This window comes from Pongo abelii, chromosome 1 (assembly GCF_028885655.2).
Source record: "Pongo abelii isolate AG06213 chromosome 1, NHGRI_mPonAbe1-v2.0_pri, whole genome shotgun sequence".
Taxonomy (NCBI): Eukaryota; Metazoa; Chordata; class Mammalia; order Primates; family Hominidae; genus Pongo; species Pongo abelii.
Genome location: NC_071985.2, coordinates 73,219,316 through 73,231,465, shown reverse-complemented (window position 1 = coordinate 73,231,465; position 12,150 = coordinate 73,219,316). Strand labels below are relative to the sequence as shown.

At 35.7% G+C, this 12,150-nt stretch overlaps 1 protein-coding gene across 1 annotated transcript in view; it reads left to right on the top strand.

Annotated features, from left to right (window-relative positions):
* The window catches only part of PAPPA2 (pappalysin 2), a 302,050-nt gene that overhangs the window by 178,032 nt on the left and 111,868 nt on the right, over positions 1-12,150 (top strand). The gene's annotated exons all lie outside the window — the stretch shown is intronic.

The window sequence follows — 12,150 nt, the reverse complement described above, 5'->3', positions numbered from 1 at the left end:
GTTAGACTTTTGATTTTGTACTTCATGAGATATAAAAGAAGTTAAACATAAAATATGAAAGAAGGAAGTAAAATTTTAGTTAGCATTGAAAAGAGAACAACCTGAAAATTATTTCACTTAGTATCACAGTTTAATACAAAATTAAGGTGAAAATAAATGTGCTGACTAATTTAAACAATCACCAATAAAAATGAAAATATCTCAATAGCAATAAAAATGGTAAAATAACTAGAAATAAAACTAAAAAGAAATTTGAAAGCTCTCTATGAAGAAATGCTACTGAGAGATACCATGAGGGCTTGAATAAATGAAGAGGCACAAACTGGTCCTGTATAGAAAGACTCAATATCATACGAATGCTGATTCTCCCTAAATTTTAAATTTCCCATAATCCCAATAAAATCCAAACAAGATATTTAAAAGAATTACACAGTTGATTTTAATTTTTTTTTTTTTGTGGAGATCCTGAAAAAGATGAGTAATGGAGACCTGGCCTTATCAGATATTAAAATACGTCGTATGGAATTTCTAGTTCTAGATCCCTGAGGAATCGCCACACTGACTTCCACAAGTGTTGAACTAGTTTACAGTCCCACCAACAGTGTAAAAGTGTTCCTATTTCTCCACATCCTCTCCAGCACCTGTTGTTTCCTGACTTTTTAATGATTGCCATTCTAACTGGTGTGAGATGGTATCTCATTGTGGTTTTGATTTGCATTTCTCTGATGGCCAGTGATGACGAGCATTTTTTCATGTGTCTTTTGACTGCATAAATGTCTTCTTTTGAGAAGTGGCTGTTCATGTCCTTCGCCCACTTTTTGATGGGGTTGTTTGTTTTTTTCTTGTAAATTTGTTGGAGTTCATTGTAGATTCTGGATATTAGCTTGTTCTCAGATTAGTAGGTTGCGAAAATTTTCTCCCATTGTGTAGGTTGCCTGTTCACTCTGATGGTAGTATCTTTTGCTGTGCAGAAGCTCTTTAGTTTAATTCGATTCCATTTGTCAATTTTGTCTTTTGTTGCCATTGCTTTTGGTGTTTTCGACATGAAGTCCTTGCCCATGCCTATGTCCTGAATGGTAATGCCTAGATTTTCTTCTAGGGTTTTTATGGTTTTAGGTCTAACGTTTAAGTCTTTAATCCATCTTGAATTGATTTTTGTATAAGGTGTAAGGAAGGGATCCAGTTTCGGCTTTCTACATATGGCTAGCCAGTTTTCCCAACACCATTTATTAAATAGGGAATCCTTTCCCCATTGCTTGTTTTTCTCAGGTTTGTCAAAGATGAGATAGTTGTAGATATGCGGCGTTATTTCTGAGGGCTCTGTTCTGTTCCATTGATCTATATCTCTGTTTTGGTACCAGTACCATGCTGTTTTGGTTACTGTAGCCTTGTAGTATACCAGTACCGTGCTGTTTTGGTTACTGTAGCCTTGTAGTATAGTTTGACCCAGCCATCCCATTACTGGGTATATACCCAAAGGACTATAAATCATGCTGCTATAAAGACACATGCACACATATGTTTATTGCAGCACTATTCACAATAGCAAGGACTTGGAACCAACCCAAATGTCCAACAATGATAGACTGGATTAAGAAAATGTGGCACATATACACCATGGAATACTATGCAGCCATAAAAAATGATGAGTTCATGTCCTTTGTAGGGACATGGATGAAATTGGAAGTCATCATTCTCAGTAAACTATCGCAAGAACAAAAAACCAAACACCGCATATTCTCACTCATAGGTGGGAATTGAACAATGAGAACACATGGACACAGGAAGGGGATCATCACACTCTGGGGACTGTTGTGGGGTGGGGGGAGGGGGGAGGGATGGCATTGGGAGATATACCTAATGCTAGATGACGAGTTAGTGGGTGCAGTGCACCAGATGGCACATGTATACATATGTAACTAACCTGCACATTGCGCACATGTACCCTAAAACCTAAAGTATAATGATAATAAATTTAAAAAAAAGAAAAAAATAAAATAAAATAAAATACATCATAAAATTATAGTCATTAACACATCAAGGTGCTAGTACATAAATAAACAGATTAATGGACAGGGAAGTTCAGAAATATGCCCAAACATATATACATAAATGTAGACTTAACCTTAAACATAATACTTTAAAGACAATGAGACTAGTACATCATTTCCACATATCCTTGCCCAAACCCGATATTACCCAATTATCTAAATTTAATTAAGATGATGGGAAAAATGTGATATCTTACTTTTGTTATGTTTTTCATTTTTCTGATTATTAATGGGGTATAGCATCCTTTACATAATAATTATCAGGCATTTAGGTTTTTTTCTCTTTAATTATTAGTTTTTGCTAAGATTGCAAAGATACCTTTTCATTTTTAAATTAGTTTTATATTTTTGCCTGTCAAACTTTAGCCTTTAATGTATTCAACGTTTGTTTTTGTATACAGAATAAGACAGGGATCTACTTTTAAATACATATATAATCCAATTTTTCTAATATCATCTGTTAAAGCATCCACCCTTGTCCTAATGATTGTTGTCTCGAGTTGAGTTGATTATAACCAAGTTCTAGACATTACGTGATTCTAATTTTTAACTCTCTTTTATATTCCATTGGTCTTTTCATCTGTTTCCTTTACCAGCGATACACTATTTTTATTACTATAGCTTTAACCATATAAACATAGCTAGCTGGACATGTCCCCTCTCCCACTTCCTTATACGTCTTTTTCAAAACTGAATTAGCTTTGAAACCAATGAGAATGAAGACACAATGTACCAGAATCTCTGGGACACATTTAAAGCAGTGTGTAGAGGGAAATTTGTAGCACTAAATGCCCACAAGAGAAAGCAGGAAAGATCTAAAATCGACACCCTAACATCACAATTAAAAGAACTAGAGAAGCAAGAGCAAACAAATTCAAAATTGAATTAACTATTCGTTATTCATGAACACTTACTCGTTATTTGTGTGCCACTGTGCACGGCCAAGAAGTCATTATTAAACACACACACAAAATTCAAGAACTTGCTACCTATACTCCTTGTTGAGAAAAAATAATAAAACCAGCCAATTTTAGATTTGAAATTTTAGAAGAAGCCTTAAGTCATTTTTTCTGCCTCTTGAAAAACATACACTTGTATATATGGTCTGAACTTAATCAACCCCTTGATTTGTATTAATTGATGTGATCTTGTGATTTTTCTCTTTTGATTCATCACTATGTTAAATAGCCTTGGTAGATTTTTTTTTTAGTTGCCAAATCATTTTTGCCTTTGTGAAGCAAGACTACATACTTATTGTATATTTTAAATATATTGTTGGATTTTATTGGGTAATCTTTTATTTTTGACTTTTGCATGTAGAATTATTTTATATATTCATTTTTTGAATATTCCAATTATAGAAGCCTCATATAATTGCTTGTACAATTTTCTTTTTTTATTTTCTGGAGCCACTTGTATAAAATAAGGATGATCTGTTTCTTCAAAATTTGGCAGAGCCTACCTGTAAAACCAACTGGTATGGGGCTTTCCTGAGAGAATACTTATGACTCTCACTTAAATGTATTTGATTTTTATTAATGTCTTATTTTTTTCTATTTTTTCCAATTTTGAATTTTTTGTTATTTCCAGAAATTTATTAATTTCTTCCATATATGCAAATTTAATGCTGATATTTATTACGTAATGTGTTTTTATTATATTTCAACTCTATTTTAGATGTAGTTGTTACAACCTTTCTTGTGTATATTTTTGAACCTTCTTTTTCTCTTTTTCTTGATTACGCATGCATGGGGTTTGTCTGGCTTATCAGTGTCTTCAAAGTACAACTTTTACTTTCATTCATCTCTCGTTTTGTTCTCGTTTTTGTTTTTTGTTTTTTTTTTTTGTATTTCATTGATTTCTACTCTTGTCTTCCTTATTTCCTTGCTTTTTGTCTGTCTGGATTTACACTGATGTTGTTTTTCTAGGTTTTTGTGTTGAAATGTTTGGCTAATTTGTTTTCGATGTTCCATAATTTTCCCCTGTAAGTACTACTTTAATTGTGCCCCATAAATTGTGACATATAAAGATTTTATTGTCATTCAGTCCTAAGTATTTTGTAATGCTCTTATAATTTCTTTTTAAAACCTTGGATTTTTAATAGCATTTTGTTTGTTTCTAGCACTTATTTTTCAGGGCATAGTAACTTTTTATTGTGCCAGCTGTGTCTTTATTAGAGATTTTTTTCTCCTTTTCTTGGCCCTACATTTTATTAGGAAGCACTTGTATAGTGAGTCTTTATTTATTCAGGAATTAAGGGCCAGTCCAAGGTAAAAATGTGTGCCCTGTATCATTCACTGGCCTAAAAGTGTCTACCACTTTTACCAATTTTATCTCTATTTTTGTTTTTATACATAAACATCCACAAGATCCTTTTCTCTATTGCTCTTTTTCTTTTTAAATTTGTGTTCCTTATACTTCTTTCTTTTCTCTCTTCATTTTTGTTTTCCTTATTGTGAATTTTTTTAAGTTGATATGTTTCATTTTTTATTTTCTTATAACTGACAAACCACACACACACACACACACACACGTTGTACACTGTAAATATATATAATTTTGAAATGGAGTCTCACTTTGTTGCCCAGGTTGGAGTGCAGTGGTGTAATCTTGGCTCGCTGCAACCCCGATCTCCTGGGTTCAAGCAATTCTCTTTTCTCAGTCTCACGAGTAGCTGGGATTACAGGTGTGCCCCACCATGCCCAGCTAATTTTTTTTTTTTTTTTGTATTTTCAGTAGAGACAGGGTTTCACCATATTGGCCAGACTGGTCTCAAACTCCTGACCTCAAACGATCTGCCCGCCTCAGCCTCTTAAAGTGCTGGTATTACAGAAATGAGCCACCACACCCGGCATCATGTAATACTTTTTGATATATTTATATGTGTATATATATGTATACGTGTGTGTATATATATATATGTATATATATGTATACGTGTGTATATATATATGTATATATACACATATATGTATACGTATATATACACATACACATTGTGAAATGATTACCACAATCAAGTTTATTGTACATTCTTACATCTTGTCAACTTTGGGTTGCAGAAAAAAATAGAACAACCATTTAAATTTAAATTTTAGATAAACAATGAATTTTTTTCTTTAGTATGGGTATCTCCATGCAATATTTGGGCATATTTAAACCTTATCAGATAGTCAAATTCAAGTGCCCATCCTGTGTTTTGGTTTGTTTTGGCTAAATCTGGCAAAATAGTTTATAATTTAAAAAATATAATTAGTCAGATGCTAATCACTTATTCAGAGATGACTTCAACCAACCACCCAGGAAACTGTCCAGATTTCATAATTTAGCAAAAAAAGAAAAAGCCCATGTACAGAAGGCACCAAGTCCAATCACTACTTTGGATTATTTGACTGTGTTTATAGGAAAGTTGACAAGACCCTTTGTTAGAGCTGTTGACTTTACATTGAATTCTAACAGTATTTGTTATCTGAATTTGCAGTCTGTTTTAGAAAAGGAGCAACAAATTAGTAGGGGTTTAGAAACTGGGAGAAAATATGCACTCAGAAGACCAGTAATGTAAGCCTTGTTTTTACCATTAACCAGTTAAGTGACCTTATAAAAATCATATTACCTCTCTGGGCATTAGTTTTCTATTCAAATTTGTTTCAAATGATGCATTTGGATTGGATGATTTTTTTCGGATCTGCATTTAAGTTTAAGCTTGATGGTGAGTTCATAAAAGAAGATAATAAGCAAATATGGTGAATGAAAGTATTACAATCTTAGACTACTAAGTGCTAAAGGCAAAGATAATTATATCTATTGATAACTTTAAAGTCTTGTTACTCAAAATGTGGTTGGCATGCAGAAACATTGGCATCACCAGAAATCTAGTTAGAAATGCAGGATCTCAGCTCTAGGAACTCATAATCTGCACTTTCACAAGATCCTCAGGTGATCTGTATGCATATTAAAGTTTGAGGAGCACTGCCTCAGAAGACTGTTACCTTAGCATTTAGTAAGATAATTGATGTTCAAAATGTTTTAAAATTGTCTCCAATTCATTAAGTGAAAATTCAGTTAAGTACAGCAGGGATCCCCAACCCTCAGGCCATGGAGCAGTACTGGTCCGTGGCCTCTTAGGAACCTGGCCACACAGCAGGAGGCAAGAATTGGGTGAAAGAATATTGCCCCCCGAGCTCCACCTCTTGTCAGATCGGTGGCATTAGATGCTCATAGGAGAGCAAACCCTATTGTGAACTGCACATGCGAGGGATCTAGGTTGTGGGCTCCTTATGAAAATCTAATGCCTGATGATCTGAGATGGAACAGTTTCATCCTGAAACCATCCTGCATTCCCTCCACCCCCATCTGTGGAAATACTGTCTTCCATAAAATAAGTCCCTTGAGCTAAAAAGGTTAGGGACTGCTGAATTTCAGGATTCTCTACTTGAGGAGGCAGAAAATTGTCTAAGGTGCATTTAAATTATTTCTATATCCCTGATTGAAATTTCTAAAATGATCTTGTGCTTCAGAAGAAAATCTTCTGTTGTTTGGAAAATGAACCTATGTGGATCCCTGCATTTTGTGGGAATCCTGCAAAAGCACAGATGACTGTGTGTATGTGATTCTCATTTCCATCAAAAACTAACTGAGTGCACTGACAGAGGAGCTCCAATTCTCAGTTGGTCAGTGGTTTATTCTGAGGGTAAAGCACTCATTTCCTTCTTTCCTGTTTCATCGTTACTAATCTTTTTATTGATTTTTACATGAAAGCTTTTTCCAGTCCCAGACATGGCAACTTCACAGACTCATAAATAATTGGGATAGCAATGTTTTTTTATCCATGATAGAATCCTACCCAGCTGGGGAATGCTCTAATTCCTTTCTTTGCTTATGCATTCTTGTTCCTGAAAGAATCCTCTCCAGCTATGTTCCATAACACCTTTTCTCAATTTCAGACTTTGTCTTAAATGGGTTTCCCCAGGATTCAGGCTCTGAGAGGAGGATTTGCCAGCTGATAGTTTATTGAGAACCTGACTCAGAGCAACATCTGTGGAGGAGTGAAAGAACTAGCATTGAACAGACGAAGGAGAACTGAAACAGCCCCCGGCATGTGTCAGCATCCCACAGAGAGCTGGGATGGCCCTTCAGAGCTGTCCCACTCTTGTATACCACTCACCCCAACCAAAAGGTCATTGGACATTGCCTGTCCACTCCACCTCCCACTCCAGGAAAATGGCATGGCCTTGTGTAGAGAGGTTTTTTCCCCCCTCTGAGGGCAGTTTCTGGAAAGATTCTTTCCAATGAGCTTAATGCCAGAGTCATGAAAGAGGGGATGCAGATGACACATCACAGTACCCAATACAAATTTGACTTTGTCTCTTTCTGACACACCTTCCAAGTTCTATAAGCTCTTCTAACACAGAATCTCTGCAGACTTAGCCTTGGTGTCTAAAATCACAGTTTGAGGACATGCTCTCAGAAAGAATTCAGCCAGTCGTCTGATGCTGATCTAACCCCCTTCCATGGACTTGACAAATCATACATTGTTGAATGTCTACCCCTAGTTTGGGTGGGATTATAGTGGTTCCCCCTTCATTTCAAAAAATTATGAGTTGATCTCACCCTTCTGAAAAACACACACACACACAAACTCATGATGTGTTTGTAGCCTTTCTTATACTATGAAGGAATAACTCAGGAAATCAGCTGGGTTTTGGCCATACAAAGGTGGGCAGGGGCTCAAACATCAGAAGAAAGTAAAAACAGGCTCCAACCACACCTACCCATTTTGACCCACATCCTCAATCATGGAGACAACCATGGCAGCTCATTGCCTTATACCCCCTCTTCATCCATTAGATTTGGATTTCAGGTAAGATCCCTTGAAACTTTGATTATTAAACTCTTCCTCGACAAAATTTCAGAAGTCCACACAGATAGCAATAGTTTTAGGTTGAACCAGAAGAAATTGCCAATATTTGATAATTCTTCACCTGTAAAAAAGTAGTATGGCTCAATCAATAGTGCAAGCATTCTTAATCTGATTTCTTTCAACCTCTAATTGGACCATGAATGGCTTTTAAAAGTGTCTGTCAGCCCCCTTAAAATTGTGTAAAGCTTTTATGACTAAGAGATTATGTGACTTTGTTTCTGGGGGGAGTAAATGCACAAACATCAATAAGTTTTCTAATCTATGATTTCCTGCTTATCCCAAACTAAGAACATTGGTTCAGTCAACATAATACAGAGCTTAAATGGGGAAATCCGTTACTTCCTCTCTAGCATTTACCTAGGGAAAGCCACTTAAGCTTTCAGAATCCTAGTTTCCTCTTGTGTAATATATCCTTTATATCTTGAGGCTACTATTGTTCAAAAATATCAAAAAGGAATAAAATCACAATGAGCGCAGTGGACCCACCAGCAAAGCCTGTAATCAGGCTTGGCAAACTGTGAAGTGCTATACAAACAGAAGGTGATGCCTGCCCACTTTCTCCTGGTCTAAGGCCTTCTGTTTCCCTATGGAATCAGGAAGTGCCATAGATGAGTGAAAATGAAAAGGCACAGAAGAAAAACAACAACCCAGTAACCAAAAGCATTTTAAAACCTCAGAGAAGATTCTTTTCAAGTTTGTGGTATAGTTTCAGGATCTGCTATCCAGTGAGCACCACAAAGGATGACCTGGAAGTTGAAATGCTTGGCTTGGGAGCATATTGAGTGTGTCTGTGCCCAGCAGGCAGATTGAAGGGGGATTTCTTAAGCCCAAACAGTTCTACATCAGAGACACTTTCTGTCAATCTTACCCTTACCAGTGGCCAATGGTTAGATTGCGTAGTTAACATGCAGCCTTTGGATGAAAAATCAACTGAGTGTGTAAGACTGGCTTTCCCATCTCTCAGAATCTATCATCTATCTATCTATCTATCTATCTATCTATCTATCTATCTATCTATCTGTCTGTCTGTCTGTCTGTCCGTCGGTCTATCTCTATCTACCCGTCCTTTGTACATTTTCTCTTTGTTTCAAAATATTTTGTAATGAATTCACTGAGCTAATTTCACTAGCAATTCCTTTATCATGATACCAATTCTCAGACCTGAGACTCACTTGCTTTTCTAACAGTGCTTGTCTCCTACCTGATATCTAGCTAAAGTTTTTCTTCCTTGCAAGAGACATGCTTAAATTAATTTTACACGTGCATGTAATATATGAAAGTAATCTCTTTGTTAAAACAAATAATAAAATGTTAGATATAGCTAATAATTCTTTTGACTTTCTAGCACTTTGATTTTTTCTTATGGGGCATCAATGGTGCACATCTCAGATCTGAGTAGCTTCTGAGAGGTCTTTTAGGAGAGCTTTGTCATTAAGAGGACAGCTGTTCACAAGCATGCATTTGGAGTGATCAGAAGAGTGTCATACTTTCAGTGGCAAAGGTGACACAGGTGTACAGCTTCCTACTGTCAAACTGTCTTCCTGATGTTTCTGCTTGTCTTTCATGTCTAGGAGCAAAAAATTCATTATTTATCTCTAATAAAGCAAAAATAGTCTGGACTCTCTCTCTCTATATAAAATGTATTTCTTTTGTACAATTCCTTGTATTCCTGTATAAAATGTATTCTCTCTCTATATATATAAGTAGGTATTCCTCATTTAAATATATTTTTAAGGTTGCTCTTTCCACAGCCAAGTCACAAATGTATGTGTAAAAATATATATATTTATATATATTTTATATATGTTAAAATGTATATTTATATATTTTTAAATATATATCTTATAAAATATATAAATATATTTATATTTAAATTAAAGTCACATATATACATATGTATATTTGTTACTTGGTTGTGGAAAGAGCAACTTAAAAATAAATATATTTAAATAATGAATAATCTGAAAGTCTTTCTAATTGCAGTGCCAATTCTAGAAGTTTCTATGTCCTTATGCACAGCAAAAGTAGATTTTTAATAAATACATTTTAAACTAAATTTCTGAAAAGTCTGTAAGAAAAATTATATATTTATTTTAAAGTATAATGTATTTTTCATAGACTCAATTTATAAAGTAGAGATATATTCTGTACCAAGAGCCTACAATATTGATCATTTCCATGGAAGCAGATCTTGGAATACCAGTTCACATTTCTACAAGTATCAACTGAAAATAGCATATATGAAATTTTTTAGGCTATACATTTCAGAAAATCATAATTCCCTATATATTAAAATATACAAATGTATGTTTAATTTTAAAATTTTATTTTTTTACCTTTTTCCTACATTGTAAATACACTAAATTTTTTTTGGAGATACAAATTATTGAACACTGAATTCTTACTAAATAATAGTCACCATTCTATGTATTTTTACCTGATTTCATTTAATAGTCATAGTCAAGCTATCGGTAACATCTCTATTTCTTAGTTGCAGAAAAGAGAAACCCTAGGCTCAGAGAAGAGAGATCTATTGCTCAGATTTACCAGCAAATAAAGATCAATCCAAGAATCGACTCAGGGTTTCCGCCTGGCTTACTCTGTCTCTCTAGAGCTGTGAATTTACTTGGTTCCTTTTGCCTCTGCTTGAATTTATTATACATGTATATGCAGATTAAGGCTGGTTTCTATTTTTGAAGATCCAGCAGTTGTATGAGGGTTCACACTTTCTTGTGCTAGTTGCTGTTGTGAACATACGTGGGGTCAGAATGAATGAAACTTGGCTACCTTTCTGTGTCACTGTGAAAGGAAATGTCCAAGACTCAGCATTCCATAAGTTGCTCAAACACTTGTCTCTGTTTGCTTTGTGTAGCCTAAGACTCCTCTCTGCCTGTGTCTCCTTTGTAAGCCTCACCTGAGGTTTTCCTACTTAAGCCATGGCCTGGAAATCCTGGCATGGCTTCTTCCCATAAATCGTGGCACAGAGACTCTGCCACCGGGAACAGGCAAAGTGATTTGATGTTCAAAGACCCTTGGAGCAAGGAGGCATATTGCTAGGAGATGAAAAATAGTTTGGAGGTTTAGGCAGCGACCTTCAAAAGGTAGAAACTCACACCATAAGACCTACCTTTATTAACTAGCTTAAGGTGGGTATCTATTTTGGGATCCAACAGAAGGTGGGAAGGCTGGGTTTCCTCCTTGTTGAAGCCACCCTGCTCTTCATGCCTGAGTCCTAATGGGGTAAAGCCACCAGGTACTTGTTTGGATTCTTTTCCTGGCTCAGAAAATGACACAGAACTTTCTTCCAGTACTCAGGTCTCTTTTGTGGTATATGAAAAGGAAGAGTTTATGGGAATTCCCAGGGGGCTTTGATGTCATTTGCTGCTGGAGCTGAGGGCACTGAGTTGGGCTCTTGGTTACCTTAGGGTGTGTTTCATGTCTAGCCCTCATCCAGACGGGGACAAAGGACTTCACATGGCAAGCGTAATCTTGGGTCTGGTTGTTTCTTAAGTTGTGAAGCAATATTTGTTACTTCAAAGAGGAGAAATAAAAAGGGGGGAAAAGACACTGTAAAAAGAGAGAATGTGGCTGGTCTTTCCCTCAAAGAAGGAGAGAAAGAAGGGAGAGCCGTGCTGCTTTGACCACTGAAAATCATAAAATCATCCTAATTAAGCCAGCAGTGCAAATGAACTCTATAAACATACTGCCAAGGCTCAGGAAAAATCAGTCTGTAGACAAGGAAGAATTCTTGTTAAAATGAAAACATGTTTTACTCTCCTGCTCCCCACTTTTAGAGGAAGGCCCTGTCATTAGATGTTGTACCCTGCTTTTACATTGGGAACAATTTTCCTGGAGCTTCGTCACCCTTAAAACCTGATAAAAAGCTATAGAAATGCACGTAGAACTTTGTAAGGTTCAGTTCCAGATTCTGATCATACAACACCCATATAACACCGGGGAAAGTTGGGGTTTATTCTCAGTGGAAATTAAGAGAATTATTCAGCTATGGGAAATAAAACAAAAGTAGAATTACTGTATCAAATAAGTCCAGTGTGGAAGATGAACACTGGACTCTCAGCAGTAGCCAGAATCTGTTCTTCATCTTCCAACCTCTCTAAGATTTTTTTTTTTTTCTATCAAAGGATTTCTAAGGACAACACTTCCATAGTTCACTCTGAA